The sequence below is a fragment of the Saccopteryx leptura genome, chromosome 9 (assembly GCF_036850995.1).
Source record: "Saccopteryx leptura isolate mSacLep1 chromosome 9, mSacLep1_pri_phased_curated, whole genome shotgun sequence".
Lineage (NCBI taxonomy): Eukaryota > Metazoa > Chordata > Mammalia > Chiroptera > Emballonuridae > Saccopteryx > Saccopteryx leptura.
In genome coordinates, this window is record NC_089511.1 from 46003555 (window position 1) to 46020854 (window position 17300).

Consider the following 17300-nt stretch of genomic DNA (forward strand, 5'->3'; position numbering starts at 1 on the left):
TTAACATCATCGGTAGGTTCTGTGACTAAGCAAAACAATTTATAATGAAACCAATTTTACCGTGGGCTAATTGTTGTAAACAAGAGTTAAGTTTCTAACATTATAACAAAATGAATAGACGATGTTGAATAAAACAATGTTATTCAAGGACTTGTACAGCTAAGTAAAAAAAATTCAAGTGCAAATTGGTATGCAAAGTATGCTATCTTTTATGCAATAAGGGCATATAAGGTCATCTCTCGTGGCCTAGGACCTGGCCCTGATTAGGGCAGAGTGAAAGCAGCCCAGAGTGTGACAGCCTGATAGAGGAGGTGGTGGACCTGTGAGCTCTGAATTGGTTGGTTTGTATTTGAAAAGCATCATCACTAGTGAATCATTGACTATCTTTAGGAATTGGCTAATCCTGGCAGGGGCAGTCCCTCCGAAGTCAGCAAGGCCCCAGATGTCAAAGCATCAGACTGCAGGGGGGAAAAGACCTCCTTGGATACTTCCCTGGCAGGGGACATACTATGATCATGAGATGGTTTTCCTGGGTAATGATTATCCATTGCACTCTGATGTGCTGACCCTTGTGATTTCCCTAAATGTGGGAAACTTGACTGCATAATTTGTGGTAGTGGGGGACTGCGTTTGCACTCCCCCCTACACACGCGCGCACGCACGCACACACACACACACACACACACACACGCACGCGCGCACAAACAAAAAAACCAAAAAAATAACAACAACACCTCCTTGCTCTATACTACATTTGACTCACCCTCATGAACCACCATTATCCCACACTTTCTGTAACTCCTTGCTCCTTCGGCTCTTCTCCCACATCCCTGCCTATCCCTTCTCAGTTTGTCCTGGTCTCTATTCCTATGACACCTGGCTAGGGGATCTCCTTCTCATGCTGCTTGTCTGCTCAGAAAACTTGCCCAGGCCATGACTTCAGCTGCCACCTAGATCCTCAAATCTCGATTTTTATTCAGACCCCTCTCCTGAGCTCAAGACCCTGCAGCCAACTGCTTATGGGATGTTTGAGTGTCTCAATTGGAACTTGATCAAATCCAAAGGCAATCCTAACATCTCTATTACTGTAACCCACCCTCACCCCTCCTCCTATAGTGCCTGTATTTTGTGAATGGGCACCACAGTCTACCTGGGACCCAGGCCAAAAATCCCGGTACAGTCCTAGACTCTTCCTTCCCTTCCTCCTTTCCCCTCCTTCTTCCCCCCTCCTTCCTTCCTCCCAAACAGTAATCAAGGCCTTTTCAATGTCTTCTCCCTCTTACCTCTTCCCCACCCCACGCCCACTGCTCTGGCTTGAACAGTGAGGAGACAGAAACCACACCAGTTACCACCTTGGTATAAAGTTTTTATCCAGATGACTGAACGGGTAAAAAAAGAATTCTAAGGCAGCAGTTCACAAACTTCAACAGAATTGCCTGGACTTGTTAATACAGACTGCTGAGCCTGACATGAGAGTCTCTGATTGGTCTGGGATGAGGACTGGAATTTTGCATCTCAAACAAGTTCCCTGCTGATGCTGAGGCTGCTGGTCTGGGGATGATACTCTGAGACCCACAGCTCTGAGAATCAGGGAAGTAGCAACAGCAGGAAGCAGTTTCCGGGCACCAAGAACTAGGGGAGCAAGGACTCTACACCAGCCACCTAGTAGCGTTTCTGATGAAACTGGTTTTGCTGCCTGACCAGGCGGTGGCGCAGTGGATAGAACGTCGAACTGGGATGCAGAGGACCCAGGTTCGAGACCCCGAGGTCACCAGCTTCAGCGCAGGCTCATCTGGTTTGACCAAAGCTCGCCAGCTTGGACCCAAGGTCGCTGGCTTGAGCAAGGGGTTACTCGGTCTGCTGAAGGCCCACGGTCAAGGCACATATGAGAAAGCAATCAATGAACAACTAAGGTGTCGCAACGAAAAACTGATGATTGATGCTTCTCATCTCTCTCTGCTCCTGTCTGTCTGTCCCTATCTGTCCCTCTCTCTGACTCTCTCTCTCTCTGTCTCTGTGAAAGAAAGAAAGAAAGAAAAGAAAGAAAGAAAGAAAGAAAGAAAGAAAGAAAGAAAGAAAGAAAGAAAGAAAGAAAGAAAGAAAGAAAGAAACTAGTTTTGTTGCTAGTGTTAGAAAAGGACAAACTGGATTCAGTGGTTGCTTCAGGAAGGAACCGCTGCGGCTGCCGCCAGCGGAGTGTAGTGGTGCCGTGGGTAACGCTCACACTAACAGCCGGCAAGTCCCTTCTGCTGCTGTGCAGCTGTACTGGGAAGGGGTTCCTGGGAGGCAGAACTTTCATGCTAAAACTGGCAAAGTCCTGGGTAAACCGGGACGAGTTGGTCACCCTACTGCTGCAGTCTCCTAGCAAACTCTGTTGACAGAATCTAACACGCAGCTGCCTGTCAAAGCGGAACTGTGGTTTCCCAGATCAACCTCACAAAGTGGAGAATAGCAGAGTGGGCTTGGAGCTCAGAGACAGTAACTTCATAATTGATACTGACTCCTAATGATCTTCATGGTCCTCTGCAATCCATCCTTGGGGCTGCCATCAAGAGAGTTTATAAATTGGTAAAAATAATCATTTAGAATATTGACAAAAATTTTTCAATACCACCTGTGATTTTGTGATTTATAATAAATAGATAGTTGGTCTTCATTCCCTTTCCCAGCACAGAGCTCCTAAGACTATTAAAACCCTTAGAGCAGGAGTCCCCAAAATTTTTACACAGGGGGCCAGTTCACTGACCCTCAGACCATTGGAGGGCTGGACTATAAAAGAAACTATGAACAAATGCCTATGCACACTGCACATATCTTATTTTAAAGTAAAAAAACAAAATGGGGGCAAATACAATATTTAAAGTAAAGAACAAGTAAATTTAAATCAACAAACTGACCAGTATTTCAATGGGAACTATGCTCCTCTCACTGACCACCAATGAAAGAGGTACCCCTTCCGGAAGTGCGGAGGTCCGGATAAATGGCCTCAGGGGGCCTCATGTGGCCCATGGGGGGGGGGGGCGTAGAACCCCTGCCTTAGAGTTTCCTAGGTGATAAGGTGATAAGGTGAGGATAAGGTGATTGATGGTGATACGTTGAGAAGGTGATAAGGTGATACAGTGATGATAAGGTGATGGCGATAAGGTGTTAAGAGCAGAGGTGGATACAACAGTGGGCACATCTGGCACGCACCCTGAGCCCCGACTTCTGAAGGGCCCCGCAAAACCCCAACTTAACTTTACACTTTTTTTCTAATGACAAGGGGCCCAATATTTTCTCCTGCACCCAGGGTCTCAACCAACCTTAATCTGCCTCTGGATAAGAGAGATAAAGGTGAAAGGAGTGTTTTTTGTTAACAAGCCCCTCTCAACCACACCTGACTTGGAAAGCCTGGGATAGGGACTGCTTGCCAGGGGAACAACCTGTGATTAGAGGGTTGGAACTTTCAGACCCACCCATTCTACCATCCCCCCACGCTGGAGGTTGAGTTAATCACCAATGGCCATAGATTTAATCAATCATGCCAACATGATGAAGCCTCCTGAAAAGCCTCTAACAGGGGTTTAGAGAGTTTCTGGGTTGGGAACGGGAAGGAAGCTCCAACTCCTCCCCCATACCTTGCACTACGTTAGCTCTTATCCTTTTATAACAAACCAGTAATCTAGTACATGAATTGTTTTCCTGAGCTCTATGAGCCGGTCTAACAGGGAATCAATCCCCAATCTGTAGTCAAGTTGGACATACTGTGGGTATCCTAAGGACCCACTACTACTTGCATTTGGCATGGGGTACGGATGGTGTATTGTGCAACTTAAGGCCTTTACCTGTGGGATCTGATGCTAACTCCAGGTAGAGTGTCAGAATTTAATTCGATTATAGGACACCCAACTGGTGTCGGCAGAGACCTGGAGAATTTCTTGGTGAGAAGAACTGAATTACTGAGAGTAGGGTGGTGAGTAGAGGGAGAAACTAAGTTTTCCCTTTTTACTATCTGCCAGCCAATCAGGATGAAATTTCAACTTTTTAATGCAGCATAAAAGTCTCTTCAAAGTTATCTTCAGTTAGTGCCCAGCCTCATCTCTGTTCCTGGTCTTAATGTTCTAGAAATACAGGGTGGGAAGCCCTGGCCAGTTAGCTCAGATGGTTAGAGCATCATCTGGAAACATCAAGGTTGCAGCTTGATTCCCAGTCAGGGCACACAGGGAAGTGACCAATGAATGCACAACTGAGTAGAACAACAAATGAATGGTTCTCTCTCTTTCTCTTCCTCTTTCTCTCTCTCTCTCTCTCTCTCTCTCTCTGAAACCATTAAAAAAAATACAGGGTAGGGCAAAAGTAGGTTTATAGTTGTGAGTATGGGAAACAGTTTATTCTTATATTATTATTTAATAATTGCATTATTTTCTTTTTTTTTTTGCATTTTTATGAAGCTGGAAACAGGGAGAGACAGTCAGACTCCCACATGCGCCCGACCGGGATCCACCCGGCACGCCCACCATGGGGCGATGCTCTGCCCACCAGGGGGCGATGCTCTGCCCATCCTGGGCGTCGCCATGTTGCGACCAGAGCCACTCTAGCGCCTGAGGCAGAGGCCACAGAGCCATCCCCAGCGCCCGGGCCATCTTTGCTCCAATGGAGCCTTGGCTGCGGGAGGGGAAGAGAGAGACAGAGAGGAAGGCACGGCGGAGGGGTGGAGAAGCAAATGGGCGCTTCTCCTATGTGCCCTGGCCGGGAATCGAACCCGGGTCCTCCGCACGCTAGGCCGATGCTCTACCGCTGAGCCAACCGGCCAGGGCCCAATAACTGCATTATTTTCCATGTGAACAACTGTAAACCTACTTTTGCCCCACCCTGTATATAAATCTATGGGTTCCTAAACAAACCATATTCTCAAATTGCTAGGTTTTAAATATACTGTTCTCTCACCTGGATGAAAAGCACATAGACCCCTTTTTAGAGGAAAATATAAGATGAGACTATGTGCTGCCCCTTTAAGAATGGAAGTTAGCTATTTTCAATTCGTAAAGTGTTAGCTAGCTGAAGTCAAAGGCCAAAAAAAAAAAAAAAATCTCAAAGCAAATGTATTTTTGAATTTCACAGTATTTACTCTTCTTAAGCTTCTGACACCCAAGGAGAAAAAAGGATAAAAACACTCTCAGTGATAATGAAGCTTGTTACTTTTTCTTTCCTGGCAAAGGTTTTTTTTGTTTGTTTGTTTTTAGTATTTTTCCGAAGTTAGAAACGGGGAGGCAGTCAGACAGACTCCCACATGCGCCCGACCGGGATCCAGCCGGCATGCCCACCAGGAGGTGATGCTCTGCTCATCTGGGGCGTCGCTCTGTTGCAATCAGAGCCATTCTAGCACCTGAGGCAGAGGCCACAGAGCCATCCTCAGCGCCTGGGCCAACTTTGCTCCAATGAAGCCTCGGTTGCGGGAGGGGAAGAGAGAGATAGAGAGGAAGGAGAGGGGGAGGGGTGGAGAAGCAGATGGGCGCTTCTCCTGTGTGCCCTGGCTGGGAATCGAACCCGGGACTCCTGCATGCCAGGCCGACGCTCTACCACTGAGCCAACCGGCTAGGGAGCAAAGGTATTTTTATTTGAATTCTCTCTGAGGCTTGAAACATTTTTAGATAAATTTCATAAATGAAGAGCAGTGGTTGGTTTGAAAATTAGACATGGTTTATAAAATCACATCAGATGATAGAAAAGATTTATTAATAGTTTCCTAAGCCTGTTCTTCAACTCAAGGTCCATAAGCTTCTTGTGTGGTTATGTGGTTAAGAGAGTGATTTGCTTATTTTCTCTCTCTCCATTGCAGTACTTTTTAAAAGTCAATCATGTGGTTCCTGGCTAGTCTTGTTTGGTTTTTCTCCAATATAAAGTCCTTTGTGAAGACTTCCAAGGTAACTCTGGGCTCTTTATAGGATCCCACTAAAATCAATACCTTCTTCCTCCAATGAGTTGATATCATTGTTTGCATGACGGTCTTTCCACTCTGCTTATTCTCCTTTTGGGCAGTAACTGTGGGCTTTGGGCTTTGGACTCCATGTTTTTATCACAATATCCTTCCTAGAGTAGGCACTCGTCAAACAGTTCTTGTGAATGCAACAGCATTTTTTTTTTATTTTAATTATTCATTTTTAGAGAGGAGAGAGAGAGGGAGAGAGAGAAACAGAGAGAGGGAAGGGGGGAGGAGCTGGAAGCATCAACTCCCATATGTGCCTTGACCAGGCAAGCCCAGGGTTTCGAACCGGCAACCTCAGCATTTCCAGGTTGACGCTTTGTCCACTGCGCCACCACAGGTCAGGCCTGCAACAGCATTTTTGATAAAACTGAGTTCAAGGCAGCCCCATCCAGTTATTAGTTATCCTTAGGCAAGTTTATGGTTACTTGAGTATCAGCTGACTCATGGGCAGAAGGCAGAGTGCAGTGGGCATGGTGAGCACCCTGTAGTCAGACTGCTCTGTTATTCAGGCTCCTCTTGTGTGGCCTTGGGCATGTGACTGAATGGCCCTCGACTTGTCTTCCTTTCCCACAGAAAAGGGATGGTAATGTTACCAAACCGAATGGAACCGAGGGTCTGCCGGCCCCATGCACCGCAAAGCCTAACACTGAACATCAGGTTTTTCAATTGAGAAATTAAAACCATTTTATTTGCAGGGAACCAAGCAAGGAGAACAGGAATCTATCTATTGCTTAAAATCTGAACTCCCTGATGGCTTTTAATCAAGGGTTTTTAAAGGCAGAGACTGAGGGCTAGGGGTGAGAGCAGTGGTGGGATTCAAATACTTTATTTAACAACCGGTTCTCTGCCCTAATGAACGTTTTAAGTATAAGAGAACAATATACCAAAAGGCAGTTTATTACTTCATGCATTTAATACTTAAATACAATAAGAACAATAAAAGAGGAACACAAAACTAGTTTATGTTATAAGAAGGTTTTAAAATATTAATGAAAAAATATTAAATAATATCTGACAAACAATAAAACTATTATTTAAGATATTTCCATATTGCTTCTTGACTGGCATTCTCACTTGCAATTCTTTTCAGCTGTGGACGGAATGAACATTACAGGTACTTAGAATACGCTGTTGCGCAGATGAATGTTAAAAAAAAATAAGGAATGTAAATTTGTGATTTCCACATTAGGCACTGCCCAGGTGCCCACCTTAGAGAGCACCCTGATTACAAGTGCCATTTTAACAACCACTTCACCAAACTCAACAAAAAATTAGGTATCGGTTCTACTGCACCGGAACCGGCTGAATCCCACCTCTGGGTGAGGGGAGCAGGCTGGTGTGTGGACTTGCTGGTGGTGCAGGTTTTGACTGCAGAGCTTTGGAACTTGGCCATCCAAGCTAAGGGGCTATGGCACCAGATCTTGCTGGACAATAGACCCTTCACTTCTGAAAGGGTTCCGGTGTTCAAGTTCCAGTCATGTTCTGGTCCTTTGGTTCTATGGGAGGGAGGTGAGACGTTTGTTCCATGTGCAGCTGGAAGTCAATGATCTCTCCTCTGCACATTTTTAAGCTGCATGACTTGTGGTTTGGGTCTGTTGTCTCTGAAAAGCAAGTCAGTGTCTTGTTAGAAACAGGATAGGCCCCTTCTGTGGTTACAAGTTACAGCACTGTTGGTTCCTACCTCGTCTGTCACCCTGAGGACTAAGAGAGGTGATGCACGTGCGGTCCAGAGCACAATGTTTGTGACTTTAGACAGAATTCAGTGTTCGCTGTTGGAGTTATTTTCTTTGAAGTGTGGTCAGTGGCACTCACTTCAAAGTGTTCTTTTAGAGCTGAGAGGGGTGATCTGTTCAGTGACTAACAGGGATCTAGCATATCACAAGCAGTCCTGCTTGTCGCCTGCAGCTGTTCTGGGGCAGCTGACTCCCCATAATGCACCCCGCTGACCAGCTGGCTCCGCTACTTCTTGTGTATTAACGTTCTTATCCAAAAGATGGACCACTGGCTTCTGCCAGGAGAGCAGAGCCCCTCAGGTACAACCCCGTCCATCTCTCCAACTCTCACTGTGAAGTAATTTGAAAAACCACAGTAACCTTCCCAGGCCCTGCGGGGTCACACCACATGGGAAAGAGGGGACAGCTGCTGGCCTTGGGCTTCTTAGTAGAAGACGCCACTCCCAGGAGCAGCACGCAGAGCTGCCCGGCTGAGTTTGCAGCTGTCTTCCCTGACCCCCTGGTTGCAGCCCTGCCCGGCATTCCTTTCCCCAAGCACGCAGCTGCCCAACTGCATGACTGCAGGGCCCTGCTTCCGCGGTGAAGTGTGGGTCACCCTGTGGCTTTGGCTCAGCTTACTTGTTTGGGGGAGGCCTGGAAATCTTGGGGAACTAGCAGTAATGGAGAACTCAGTGCCTTGTGAGGCCACCTTACTTTAGTATTAAAGGAGGAGCCTGTCATCAAACACTCCTTCAGCACCCACTCCAGTGAGGACTGAGACTAAGGAAGGAGGAGTGGGTCCTGTACGAGGGTCACCAACCTGGTGACCGCAACTGACAGACATCACATTGACACCTAAGCCAGTGTATTGATTTGCTAGGGCTGATAACAAAATACCACAGACAGAGTGGCTTAAACAACAGAAATGTATTACAGTAATACCTCAGTTTTCATTGACTTTGGTTATCGTCGGTTTTGGTTTTCGCCAATTTTTTCCACAAAAAAAATGTCTCGGTTTTGGTCGATTGCCTTGGATTTCGTCAACGTGCTCACGTTACCTCGCTGCTAATTTTGCGAAAACAAAGGGTGACCCACACGTTCTCCTGCTCAGTGTGATGTTGTTTCTTATTGTGTGAGCATCACCCCGTGCATCTAACCAAACAATTCCACTGCTTTCCAGTGTTTTTGTGCCTTTTTTATTGATTGTGAGTGCTAATACTACAATTACATGTAAGTGATCACTGCGTATACAGTATCTGCCCCTCTCTCTCCCGTCCTCACCGTCTTCCATACGCCAAGAGTCTTCAGAAAGGTAAATGCCATGTTAAATGTTCATTTATTCTTTACATTAGTCTTTTATATTAATTTCTTATTGTTTTTAGTATTAAACCCTACATTTATTCTCTATAAAATGTGTATTTGGTATGTATTTTGAAATGTTTAGAACGAATTCATTTGTATGGAAATAATTACCTCGGTTTTCGTCGGTTTTGGATTTCGCCAATTGTTTCTGACAGATTATCGATGAAAACCAAGGTATCACTATCTCACAGTTCTGGGAGCTGGAAGTCTAAAATCAAGAGTTGGTTCTTTCTGAGGGTGTGAGGGAAGAGTCCATTCCAGGCCTCTCTCTTTGACTTATAGATCTCTCTGTATCTCTGCATCTTCTGCCCTCCATGTATGCCGAGTCAAATTTCCTCTTCTAAGAGGACACAGTCATATTGGATTAGGGACCTCCCTAATGACCTCATTCTAACTTGATGCCTGTGTAAAGACCAATCTTTTAAATTAAGCCACATGTTGAGGTGCTAGGGTTAGGACTTCAGCATAGGAATTTAGGGTTAGAGGATACAATTCAACCCATCACAGCCATTTTGGCCATTCACAGTTATTATGAATGTCGGTTGTTTCCAGTGATTCAAGCTCTGGGACTTCACCCCACAACCTCACTGCCAGGCAGTGTGCTGCATCAGAACAGACCAGGTCTGTGTTCTGCCACACATACCAACACCGATGTCAGTGAGGCCGAGGTTCCATCACGTGAGGCTTTCCAGCAGGCCCCTGGTAGGAAAGGTTCAATGGAAACAGAGACAATGATGTACCAGCTGCAGGCCTGCTAATGTCATCAGGATCAGGTGGCAGGAACTCTCATACCAGTGGGACACAGGGCCCACAAACTCGAGGGCTAAGGTGCCAATGCAAAGAGCAGTGGTTCCTTGGCTCAGGGGACTTGAACTTGCATTAGTTTCTCTACCCAATCTTCATCTCAACCATGACTCATTTTACCAAAGAAAAAGCCATCCTAATATCTGTTACGCTAATTCAAAGACCTCTGTGCTACCTGAAGAGAAATATCATTAAATACTTGTAATAGCTGCCTCTGAAGTGTGGCTCTCTAATTAGAGTCTCAAATGATAACTAATGATAACACCACCTGCAGTGTATAGATTCAAACAAATGCCAACATATCTATCACTATGAATGCAAGCATTTTCTTTCCTGGATTTTAGATTTTTAATAACTCGCTAGGAAATCATCTTTCTTCTTTTAAATTGAATACACACACATAAACCATTGCACACATGGTTTATAATAAAAACACCCCCTAAACACCCTCCCTGCCCATCCTCAACCTCAGCTCTACTCAGATTGTATGGAAGTATCTTATAAATAACACAACCCTCAACAGCAAAGCTCTCTTTTTCTAGACTACTATATAGCTTGGATTTTACCATTAGGGAAAAAAAGTAGGTACTGATGAAGGATGGAGCTTTTTTTTCTAACTAGCAAGATTCAGAGGTGGCACAGTACAACATATTCAAGGAACTAAAAGAAATCCAATATGATATATATAAAATTTAGTAGTTTTCAGTACATTCACAATGTTATGCAACCATCACACTTTCCAATTCTAGAACATTTTCATCACCCCAAAAAGAAATCCCATACCCATCAGCAATAACTCCCCCACACCCCTCAGCCCCTGGCAGAAACTAATCTACTTTCTATCTCTATGGATTTACCTCTTATGGACATTTCATATACATAAAATGATATAATATTTGTCCTTTTATGTCTAATTTCTTTCATTAAACATAATGCTCTCAAGGTTCACCCACACTGTAGTGTGTATCAGACTTTACCCCTTTCATATGGCTGAAAAATAGTCCTTTATACGCTGTAACACTTTTCTATTCATCTATTCATTAGTTGTTTCCACTCTTTGGATATTATGAACAATGGTGCTATGGATGAATGTTCGTGTACAAGTTTGTGTGTGAACACATGTTCATATCTCTTGGTAATATACCTAGAAACAGAATTTCCAGGTTAAGTGACAACTTTATATTTTAACTTATTGAAGGACAGGGATGCAGTTCAAGTGCAGCATTGAAGACCAGTGAGAGAAGAAGTATGTATTAGTTTATAAACAGATAACCACAAACTGGGTAGGTATACAACAAAAATTTATTTCCCCACAGTTCTGAAGGCAGGAAGTCCAATGTCAAGGTGCCAGCACCTTTGGTTTCTCCCAAAGCCTCACTCTTTGGCTTGCAGATAGCTGCCTTCTCCCTGTGTCCTCACATGGCCTTTTCCTCTGTGTGTGCATGCCTTTGGTGTCCCTTCCTCTTCTTCTTTTTTTTTTTTTTTTTTTGTATTTTTCTGAAGCTAGAAACGGGGAGAGACAGTCAGACAGACTCCCGCATATGCCCGACTGGGATCCACCCGGCACGCCCACCAGGGGGCGATGCTCTGCCCCTCCGGGGCGTCGCTCTGATGCGACCAGAGCCACTCTAGCGCCTGGGGCAGAGGCCAAGGAGCCATCCCCAGCACCTGGGCCATCTTTGCTCTAATGGAGCTTTGGCTGCGGGAGGGGAAGAGAGAGACAGAGAGAAAGGAGAGGGGGAGGGGTGGAGAAGCAGATGGGCACTTCCCCTGTGTGCCCTGGCCGGGAATCGAACCCGGGACCTCTGCACACCAGGCCGACGCTCTACCACTGAGCAAACCAGCCAGGGCCCCTTCCTCTTCTTATAAGGGTACCAGTCACCCTGGCTGGCTGGCTCAGTGGGAGAGCATTGGCCTGGTGTGTGGAAGTCCTGGGTTCGATTCCAGCCAGGGCACACAGGAAAAGCACTCATCTGCTTCTCCACATTTCCCCCTCTCCTTCCTCTCTATCTCTCTCTTCCCCTCCCGCAGCTAAGGCTCCATTGGAGCAAAGTTGTCCCGGGCTCTGAGAATGGCTCCATGGCCTTTGCCTCAGGCGCTAGAATGGCTCTGGCCGCAACCAAGCAACGCCCCAGGGGGCAGAGCATCATCCCTGGTTGGCATGCCGGGTGGATCCTGGTCGGGTGTGTATGGGAGTCTGTCTGACTGCCGCCCTGCTTCTAACTTTGGAAAAAAATACAAAAAGAAAAATAAATAAATAATAAAATTAAATTAAATTAAGTGAGAAGCAGGGAGGTAGAGAGACAGACTCCCGCATGTGCCCTGACCAGGATCCACCCAGTAAGCTCCCTCCTGGGCGATGCTCTGTCCATCTGGGGCTGCTGCTCTGTTGCTCGGGAACAAAGCTATTTTAGTGCCTGAGGCAATGCCATGAAGCCATCCTCAGTACCGGGTGCCAACTTGCTTGAACCATTTGAGCCATGGCTGCAGGAGGGGAAGAGAGAGAGAGAGAGAGAGAAGAAGAAGAAGAAGAAGAAGAAGGAGGAGGAGGAGGAGGGGGGGGGGAGGGGTGGAAAAGAAGATAGTTGCCTCTCCTGTGTGCCCTGACCGGGACTTGAAGCCAGGACTTTCACACGGTAGGCCGACGCTCTACCCCTGAGCCAACTGGCCAGGGCTCGTCTAATCTTAATAACCTCCTAAAGGCTCTATCTCCAAATTCAGTTGCATTGGTTGTTAAGGCTTCAATATATGGGGGGAGCACAGTTTAGTCCATAAGAAACTGATAAGGCAGGAGGTGAGTAGAGACCAGAATCAGATCGTGAAGGGCCATGGTCCTTATAAAGGAGTTCTTGGAGTCCTATTACAACCAATAAGACTGAGGCATTCCTCATCCAATCAGAGCTGTGCATATCTGACCAATCAGAGCAGCTCTATTCTGTCCAATCAGGGACCAGGGGTGGTGACTTATCTTTATATAAGCCAGGCGCCCTCTGGCTAGGGAACATACTTTTCACCAAAGACACAAAACCGTTCCCCAACTGATCTGGATGGAGCCAAAACACTGAAGACATCAGGACAGAGCTGGCCCTTGCACAGCAAAGGGAAGCAGAATGGAGGAGACAATCTAGCTGAAGAGAGGCCTGGCCCCAACACTGGCTGGCCTTGGGTCAGGTCAGCCTCATGGCCATGTGGTTTTCACATCAGCTGCATTGTAGCACTATTGAACTGTGTCATCTACAGCGGTGCTCTTTTCATAGCCATGCTGTATTACTCTCCAGCTGTTTGCACTAAAGTTTCCTCTTCACCACACGCCAAATTGACAGTTCCTTTTGGTGTTTGCATTCCAACAATCACTGGCTGACACCTCCAACTCTTACCTTAACTAAAGGCAGTTCCTTCTCTGAAGATCATTGCCACAACCCTAACTAAAGGTTCTTCATTTCCTTCACTTGCCAAAGAGCTCAAGGTCTAAAGGAAGAGAGAAAGAGAGGTAATGTGACTACTATGTCCAACCCTGGGTCAGCTGTGCTCTGTTTAACTTCTTTACTCATGGGCCCAGGGTCTTCATTCATGGAGCATCCTCAGAAATATTGTCAATCTCCTGGCAGAGAGAAAAGACACATGGACACTCATGTCTCGCTTGTGTTCACATTTTATTGGCTAAATCAAGCCGCATGGGGGGTTCCAAGATGGCCACAGAGTAGGCAGATGCTCCAACTCCCACTTCTCAGAACCAAGGTGGATTACAACTTAAATCTGAGAACACTCATCATGAAAGACCAACTTTGGACTAAATTAAGATGATTCTACAGCCAAGGACCACCAAAGAACCCACACTGAGACTGGTAGGAAAGGTGGAGATATGGAAAGGGCTGCCCTGCTCCTGGGAGCAAGTGGTGGCCGGGAGGGACTCTCGTGATGGGAGGACTGTTCACTGAGTTGTGGGTCCTCATCCCCAAAACCGGAATCCCAGCCTAGAGCCCTGGAGCCTGGAAGGGATTTGTGGACTATATTTGGCTGAGAAAAGAGCCTAGACACTATTTGAGAAAAGGAGGCAGGACTCTCAGACCCAGTCTCCATATTAAAGGGACTGCATGGAGAGCCTCTCTCACAGCCACTTTCCTGGAGAGCCAGGAGCAGAGAGCACAGGGAGGACTGGAGTGCCAGAGGAGAGAGTGGTCTCAGAGGCACAGGGGGTGACACTTTGAGGGATGGACACCTTAACCCCTGGGCTGAGTCACTCCCCAAATCTAAAGTAAACATTTTTCCTGGGAACAGCATCACCAGCAAAGAAAAGAAATTCCCTGTCCACGGGAGGCTCCCCTGGCCTACATAAAACAAAGGCACTTAGAGGCAGGCAGCACGTTAGGGACACAAATAGGGAGTGCAGAGGTCTAAGCTACCTCACCCCCACACTGCTGAGTGCTCGCCTGGTGCAAGCTGGCAGGAGGCGGCAGGGTGCAGCTGCCAAAGCCAGGCTGATTTGAGCAAGCACACGCAAGCCGCCTGTGGAGGCGGGAACTGCCACTGTCGCTGCAGTGGTCTGGGCTCACACACAGTCCTGCTCCCTGAGTGGGCCCACGCTTGGCAGGGGCGGAGGCCCAAGCATCAGTGGAGGGGGTATGTGCAAGCGTGCATGAACCCACCAGTGAGGGTGGAAGTCGCTGCAGCCACTGCTGGGGTCGGGCCAGCATGCAAACCTGCCTGTGGTGCGGGCACACACTCAGTGGCAGCAGAGGCTGGGCGACCTCAGAGGTGGTCCAAGCCGGCGTGCGACCCCCCTCCAATGGCTGCTGAGGTCTGAGCAGATACGCAGACCTCCAGCAATGCTGATGAGCCCTGCGCAGCAGCAGAGGCCAAGACAGCCCCAGAGGTGGTTCCAGCAGGTGTGCACAGCACCACCCGTGGGGGTGAAAGTCAGGGCAGATGCTGCGGAGGCCCAACCTCCTGAGCAAGGGTGCCCATGGCACAGGCTGGCCCTCAGAGGCAGCGAAGGCTGGGGTGGCCACAGAAGCAGTCCAAACAGGCATGCGTGGGTACACACGAGCCTGACTGGGGCAGCAGCAGCCACAGAGGCAGGCTGGCGCCAGCAGCCCCTGAGCCCAAAGGCCCCAGGCAGCAACAGTGGTGGTGGCCCGGTAGACAGACCACACAATGGGAGCACAGGGGCCATATCCACTGGACCCCTGTAACTACACCCTACTGAGTGCTGAAAAGATGAAAAAAACAAAATAAAATAAAATATCTGGATAGAATGACACCTGAGGCTAAGGAGTAGGCCACATCTAATACCATACCTTGTCACTGAATTACAGTCCTGAGCCCAACAAGTAGCCAGCAATAAGAGGCAACAGAAAGCAGATTTTAGGGGAACTTGAACTTTTAAAGGAACTTCCCTCAGGCCAAGAGTAGATAAAAGCAAGCCTAGGAGTGCAACTGATATTTACAATGGCACCCAGACCCAGCAGAGGCAGCTACAACACCTGGATAGCGAGTAGCCCCCAAAAGGTGGATAAGACCCAGTCAGAGGCAGTGACCCCCACTGATCTCCACCAGGCTCAAGACATGGAGGTCCAGGACAGGCACATTCAGCAGCCAGATACAGAAAGCACCAGTTCAGGACCTAACAACCCTTGTTAGAGTGGAAGCTTAATGAAGGACTCCTCACATTGGACCTAGCTAAGACATAGAAAACTCTAACACAAACAGCAAAAAGAACAGTGATAGCAGATAAGTAGCCCACAGCGGATTACAAACAACAGCTGATGCCAACCCAAGAAGACCTAGAAATAACAGAACTGAAAATTGGAGGCAGACAACATCAACCCTAGACTTAGCTAGCTCTACAAACAACACACCCAAATGAGGAGGGTATACACAGACAAATGGGAAGACAGAGAAGTGCAATCCAAATGAATCAACAAGAGAAACCCCCAGAAAATGAACTGAGTGAGATGGAAATAAGCAAACTACCGGTTGCAGAGTTTAAAATAATGATTATTAGAATGCTGAAAGATCTTAGAACAACAATTCATGGACACAATGAGCACATAAATAGATAACAAGCATCAAAAAGGACATTGAAATAATAAAAAAGAACCAGTCAGAAATGACAAATATAATATCAGAAATGAAGACTACACTAGAAGCAATTAAAAGCAGGCTGGATGAAGCAGAAGATTGAATTAGCGATTTAGAAGACAAGATAAACAAAAACATGGAAGCAGAGCAGCAAAAAGAAAAAAGGCTGAAAAAATCTGAGGAAACTTTAAGAGAGCTCTGTGACAACCTAAAGAGAAACAACATTCACATCATAGTGGTTCCTGAAGAAGAGAAAGAACAAGGAATAGAGACCTTGTTCAATGAAATCATAGCTGAAAACTTCCCTAAATTGATGTAGGAAAAAGTCACACAACTTCAAGAAGCACAGAGAATTCCATTAAAGAGAAATCCAAAGAAATCTACACCAAGACACATCATAATTAAAATATCAAAGCTAAGAGATAAAGAGAAAATATTAAAAGCTGCTAGAGAAAAAGGCTATCACCTACAAAGGAGCCCCCATAGGATGACATCCGACTTCTCAACAGAAACACTTGAGGCCAGAAGGGAATAGCAAGAAATATTCAAAGTAATGCAGAACAAGAGCCTACAACCAAGACTTCTTTATCCAGCAAGGCTATCATTTAAAATGAAGGAGAGGCCCTGGCCGGTTGGCTCAGTAGTAGAGCATCGGCCTGGCATGCGGAAGTCCTGGGTTCGATTCCCGGCCAGGGCACACAGGAGAAGCGCCCATCTGCTTCTCCACCCCTCCCCCTCTCATGCCTCTCTGTCTCTCTCTTCCCCTCCCGCAGCCAAGGCTCCATTGGAGCAGAGATGGCCCGGGTGCTGAGGATGGCTCTATGGCCTCTGCCTCAGGCGCGCCTCTGCCTCAGGCGCTAGAGTGGCTCTGGTCGCTACAGAGCAATGCCCCGGATGGGCAAAGCATCACCCCCTGGTGGGCGTGCCAGGTGGATCCAGGTCGGGCGCATGCGGGAGTCTGTCTGACTGCCTCCCTGTTTCCAGCTTCAGAAAAATACAAAAAAAAAATTTTTTTTTAAATTAAAATTGAAGGAGAAATAAAAAGCTTCCCAGACAGAAAAAAAAACTCAAGGAATTCATTACAACCAAACCAATGCTGCAAGAAATGTTAAAGGGCCTGCTGTAAACAGAACAAAGGAGGAAAAGAATATAGTTAAAGAGGAATGTAGCTTTAAAGAATAAAATGGCAATAAACAACTACATATCAATAATAACCTTAAAAGTAAATGGATTAAATTATCCAATCAAAAGACATAGGGTAGCTGCGTGGATAAGAAAACAGGACTCATACATATGCTGTTTACAAGAGACACACCTCAAAACAAAAGATACACAAAGACTGAAGGTAAAAGGTTGGAAAAAATATTTCATGCAAA

At 46.5% G+C, this 17300-nt stretch overlaps 1 non-coding gene across 1 annotated transcript; it reads left to right on the forward strand.

Annotated features, from left to right (window-relative positions):
* Positions 1–484: 484 nt before the first annotated feature.
* On the forward strand, positions 485–645 carry LOC136381691 (U1 spliceosomal RNA). The gene has a single exon (XR_010747165.1). It is a non-coding gene; the product is annotated as a U1 spliceosomal RNA (small nuclear RNA).
* The last annotated feature ends 16655 nt before the right edge of the window (positions 646–17300 follow it).